This window comes from Dermochelys coriacea, chromosome 3, assembly GCF_009764565.3.
Source record: "Dermochelys coriacea isolate rDerCor1 chromosome 3, rDerCor1.pri.v4, whole genome shotgun sequence".
In the NCBI taxonomy this organism is placed as follows: Eukaryota; Metazoa; Chordata; order Testudines; family Dermochelyidae; genus Dermochelys; species Dermochelys coriacea.
Window position 1 is genome coordinate 50,692,935 of NC_050070.1, and position 6,095 is coordinate 50,699,029.

Genomic DNA, 6,095 nt, shown 5'->3' on the forward strand with positions numbered 1-6,095 from the left:
GACTCAAATAAAACTTAAAAAGAAAATTATACCAATTCTATAGATTTTTTTGAACCACCTGAATAGAGAATTACATGCTTGCTATAATGGTGAAATTCAAGAGTAATTTCTCTAGAACTCTACTGGTTTCAGTCCTATTACATTGTATAGGTCTCTTCCATAAAGGGTTGGCTTTCAGGGCATGTTCCATTTGATTTCACAAGACAGTGTTAAGTCTAGAACTGAATGAATAATTGATTTTTCAGTAAGGAAGCCAAACTGAAAAATAAAATAAAAAATCAGTCAGTTTCAAACCAAAACTAATTTTTTTTCTCATTGAAATGAAACTAAATGAAAAAACTGTGCTGAAATAGACTGAAAAAGTTTTAGGTACTTTTTTCATGTTGCATTTTGGAGGTCTTTTTCACCCTTTTGTTGGTAATGGTGATGATGGGTTTTAATAAATATAGCTAAATTTTGAAACAAAATGTCGCTTTGAAACACAGCCAAATAATTTTGTTTAGAAATGATTGAAATGAAATAATTTGGCTTTTGTGGTGGGGAGTGTTATAGTCTGTACCCCTGCCTTCACTCCTGTTACAGGACTATGATAAATTCTGTACAAAGTATGCCTTTTGAGATATCATTTGAAAACTCATAATTTGCTGATTATTATTATCCTAGTAAAGTATGTGTGGCAACATTGCATGTAAAGTTATAGGATTACTTTTTATGATATTAATAAGAAATGTCCCAGTCTGCACAGAGTAGCCACAAGCCAGTTCCCTATAGACAAAATGCTAGCCAACACCTCAGCCAGGTGCCAGCAAAATCAAATGGTCCATTACCTGGTTAAGAGGCCATTCTTTGGAAGGAAACAGGATGTAGGTGAAAATCTACATCTTGACAAAGAAACACCTGGGAGTTCCCATCCACACAGCCTTTCTGTCTCCTAAACCTCAAATGGAAAAGATTCTCAAAAAGGAGAAAGAACTATAAGAGGAGGGAGGAGATGCCCCAAATTATTCATAAGAACATAAGAATGGCCATACTGGGTCAGACCAATAGACCATTTTCCCCAGTATCCTGTCTTCCGACAGTGACCAATGCCAGTTACTTTAGAGGGAATGAACTGAACAGGTAATCATCAAGTGATCCGTCCTCTGTCACCTATTCCCAGCTTCTGGTAAACAGAGGCTAGGGACACTTATGGTTTTGCATCCCCGCCCATCCTGGCTAATAGTCACTGATGGACCTATCCTCCATGAACTTAGTTAGTTCTTTTTTGAACCCTGTTATAGTCTTGGCCTTCACAACATCCTCTGGCAAAGAGTTCCACAGGTCGACTGCGTTGTGTTAAGAAATACTTCCTTTTGTTTGTTTTAAACCTGCTGCCTATTAATTTCATTTGGTGACCCCTAGTTCTTCTGTTATGAGAAGGAGCAAATAACACTTAGTTGAATAACTCTTTCTTGAGTGGTAACAACTAATTTAGACCCCGTTGTTTTATATGTATTTGTGGGATTATGTTTTCTATTGTGAATTACTTTGCATTTATCAACGTTGAATTTCATCTGCCATTTTGTCACCCAGTCACCCAGTTTTGTGAGATCCCTTTGTAACTCTTCATAGTCTGCTCTGGACTTAACTATCTTGAATAGTTTTGTATCATCTGCAAATTTTGCCACCTCAATGTTTACCCCTTTTTCCAGATATATATGAATATGTTGAACAGCTCAGACCCCTGTGGGACACCACTATTTACTTCTTTCCATTATGAACTCTGACCATTTCTTTTTACCCTTTGTTTCCTATCTTTAACCAGTTACCAATCTATGAGAGGGCCTTCACTCTTATCCCACAATAGCTTAATTTGTTTAAGAATCTTTGGTGAGGGACTTTGTCAAAGACTTTCTGAAAATCTAAGTACATTATATCCACTGGATCACCCTTGTCCGTATGCTTGTTAACCCCCTCTAGTAGATTGGTGAGACATTATTTCCTTTTACAAAAAACATGTTGACTCTTCCCGAACAAATCATGTGTGCGCGCGTGTGTGTGTGTGTGTGTGTGTGTATTCCCTCCTTTTTTCCCTACCCACTGCATCGACAGCACTTGAAGAACAAAGGAAGCAGTACTGGACTGGGGGACGGATTTTGACTAAAGAAATTTTGCCAGTAAGCCTGCTAGAACATGTGGTGAGATAGGCCTTTGCTTTGAATTCACTAGGTTTGTTAAGTTAGGTGTTTGTTGTGTTTTACTTTTATTTCCTTTTAACCAATTCTGATTTTTATGCCTCATTACTTGTAGTCACTTAAAATCTATCCTTTGTAGTTAAGAAACTTGTTTTATGTTTTATCTAAACCAATGTATTTGTATTGAAGTGTTTGGGAAATTTCATTTGGGATAACAGGATTTGGGCATATCATTTTCTATTAATAAAATGATGGACTTTATATGATCTGGTATATTCCAGGAGAGAGCTGAGCAGTACACAACATACATTTCTGGGGGAAAGTCTGGGATTGGGAATTTGCTGGTGTTGCTCTGCAGTGTAATTCAAAAGTAGCTGGCAATAGCACTCAAACACTATAACTGGGAGTAACTTACATGCTGGAGTTTTGTGTGATAAGACCAAGCGTGGTAACTCTCACAGTGAAGCAGTATAAAAGGCACCCCAGGTTAGAGAACTGAGGGGACCCAGCTGTTCATTGGTCCAGATTGTACTCTGTAGGTAATGTCATAGAGGGAGATGTATCTTTTTTTTTCCAGCCAAAACTATTCCCAGATTTTACCTGAATTTGTGAATAATTTCAGTGCCCTGAAAAATATATTTGGAAATTTACTATTTGTAGAAAAAAATCAACCAGCTCTTATTTGCCTTTGGTGTGGTGTTTTGTTTTGGGTTGTTTTTTTTTTTTCTTTGTATTTCCTAGTTACTGCAAACTCTGGTCACTTGAAGGAGTTGCCAGATAGCCGAGCCTTGAAACTCATAGCAGACATCTTGAGCATATGTGTGCTTGAAGAACCAAGTTATATGTGCCCTAGCATAAGTTGCCACCCTGTCCACCTCCTGTTAGGCCTATCAGTTATTTCTCCTGTTTCTCATAAGCCCACAAGACAGCTTTCCTCTGAATGCACAGTCAGAACTACTGGAGTGCTTGGGAAAGTTATATGGCTGGAGTTATACAGGAGGTCAAACTGGATGATCACAGTATTCTCTTCTGGCCTTGGAATTTTAAAACTGAATGGTGAGCCTAAAGCAGCTGACCAGTAGCACCATCCCATAAAGACAGCTACTGATCTAGTCTGGGCCGGTATCCCCAGTTGTTCTAACCCCCTTTGAAACAGAGATGAGCATCAGGTTGTCACAGTAATTCCCAGTCTCTATAATCAGTACTTGTAATGAAATGGAATGAAAGACACTATATATATAAATGCTAAGTATTGTATTATGTAGTTATTATTTTAGTTACTTTACTTTGGATCCAGAGTTCTATTTACTGGAACAGGCTAAAAGAACTCAGAAAAGGGCATGTAACATTGTTTAAATAATATGTTCAATATCCAGAAACAGCTCTTTAACCTTTGGATATTCTCTCTCTATATGGAGACTTAGAAAATTCACTTTACTTTGTTCATTAAGAGGGCTTGGTTGTACTCATGAACTGAGACACTGTCAAGATTCCTTTCACTGTGCCTGGTTGTTCTGCCTGGGAAAAAACAAGTATTAATTTTGAATTTGTTTAAGTGGCACTGCTATAGTCCAGAGGACAGTCTTCAACATCTATCATATTTCATGTATTTTAGCCTTGTAGAAAATATTAGTCACAGAAATAATCAATTTAAATATATGCCTCTTTTGTTTTTCTTTTTAGATTAGCAAAATTTATTTCTGTCATTTTAAAGAAAGAATTTGTCAATTATGGAGCTTCATCTGAAGTATCTGGGACTGACCACTGCCAGTGACAGGATATTGGACTAGTTAGACCACTAGTCTGATCTGGTGTCACAATTACTAAGTTCCAGAAAAAGGGAATATTTTTCTTGCAAGTACATGCATTTGTTTGAAATGATGTGGCAAATTCTTTCTCAGTCTCACTCATGTGATGTGTTAAAAAAATTGTAAAACAAAGAAAGCTTCTAAATATTTTAATGATCATATTGTGCTTTCCATTATCTATAGTTCTCTATAGATATTTCTAGTGCACTCATACAAGTGTTAAATGAAAAAGTTCCAAACACACACCTGTGCATAGTAATATATTTACTAAAACTCTGATTGTTATGACCTGGGACATTTTAACCTTGACATTTCTGTAATTTCCCTCACTCCACCTCAAATTAACCATGACAAAAACTTTATGATTGCAGTGAAACTACTCACACACCTACATTAGGCATGTGTGACAGTCTGTTTCCCAGTATTCACCCTTGCACATTATTATGATAATCCTTGTACAAGTATGCCTTGTGAGGTATCATTTAAAAACTCATAACTCTCTGGTCAATATTGTCCTGATAAAATGGGTGGCAATAGTGTAAGTTATAAGATTCCTGTATGGTATTACTAAGTCCTATTCCAAGTCCGGGGAGCAGCCAAACCAGTTCCTCAGAGACAAAATACAAGCTGATGCCTCAGCCAGGTATGAACAGGCCAAATGAGCCATCACCCACTTAAGTGGCTATTCATTAGCAGGAAAAGGGACATAAGCAAAAAAATCTACACCTTAAAAAGAAACAGCTTGGGGTTCCCGTCTTCAGGACTTTTTGTCTCCTGAATTTCAGCTGCGAATGCTTCTCCAAGAAGGGAAAGAACTATAAGAAGGGAGAGCAGATGCCACAGATAATCCCTCCCTGTCTCTCTGCCCACAACATCCATGAGACCTGAAGAACAAAGGAAGCAACACTGGATTGGGGGAAAGATCCTGATTGATAGAAGTTTAGCCTGTAAGACTGTTGAAACATGTGGTGAGAGAGATTTTGCTTTGAATTCATTCTAGTTTGGAACTTCATTTGGAATAACAAGATTTGTGCATATCATTTCCAATTAATAAAATGATGGACTTTATATGAGCTTGTATCATCCAGGAGAGAGCTGGAGTATAAGACGTACATTTCTGGGGAAAGTCTGGGACTGGGAGTTTCATGGTGTTGCTCTGCAATGTAATTCAAGAGTGACTGGCTGCTGCAGCACTCATACAATATAACTGGGAGGCTGTGTGTGGGCAGACCAGGAGTGGTAGTTCTCACAGCAAAGTAGTGTAAACGGCATGAGAGAGCTGAGGGGCAAAGCTGTTCATCAGTCCAGATTGTACCCTGGGTATGTCACAGCTTCTGCTTAAATACTTTGCTGAATTGTGGCCTATATGTCAAGCAAAACGTGACACTGTACTCTGGCTATATATTTTCTGAAGTTTTAAAAATACATTGCTATGTGACATAGAATTCAATACATTGAAAGCAAATATTTATTCTTCCTAGCTCACATAAACTTTCCATTATTTATAGATAACAACTAATGGAAAAATTTTCAGATACTTATATTGCAAGAGATTAGATTGCATATTTTTTTTTAGATGGGGACATATTTTTGTTCTTGAAAGTCCTGACAACAATGATATCTGAAATCTCCTGTTTAGTCATACTGAAGCATTTGTTTTGGAAGATATTAAGTAAATTTCCCCCAGTCTGGGCTGCCAGTAGCCTCAACTCTGAACAGCAAAAATCACATTCTTCAGAGTAAATCTGCCCTTGTGATCACTTTTTTCTCATTGGTAAGCTAAAGGGAATGTTTAGTTGTTAGAGAAGGGAGGTAAGAATCTGGAATCCTGGGTTCCATGCCCAATCCAATTGTACACTTGCTCTGTACAACTGGGCAAGTCACTTAACCTATGTGCTTCTATTTATGCAAGTCAATGAAGAATTTAGCCCATTTAATTCAGTACCTAAACAATTCTTAACCAATGGTTTTATAATCCATGATTCTGCTGTTTTAATCATCTTTTTCGCTGTCATAAACCTTGACTCCAAATTCTTGATTATTCTTCCCACCATTACCAGTACCTTACACTGTGTTCATTCTCCCTGTAGGTGTAGCTGCCTCCAGAGTTCGT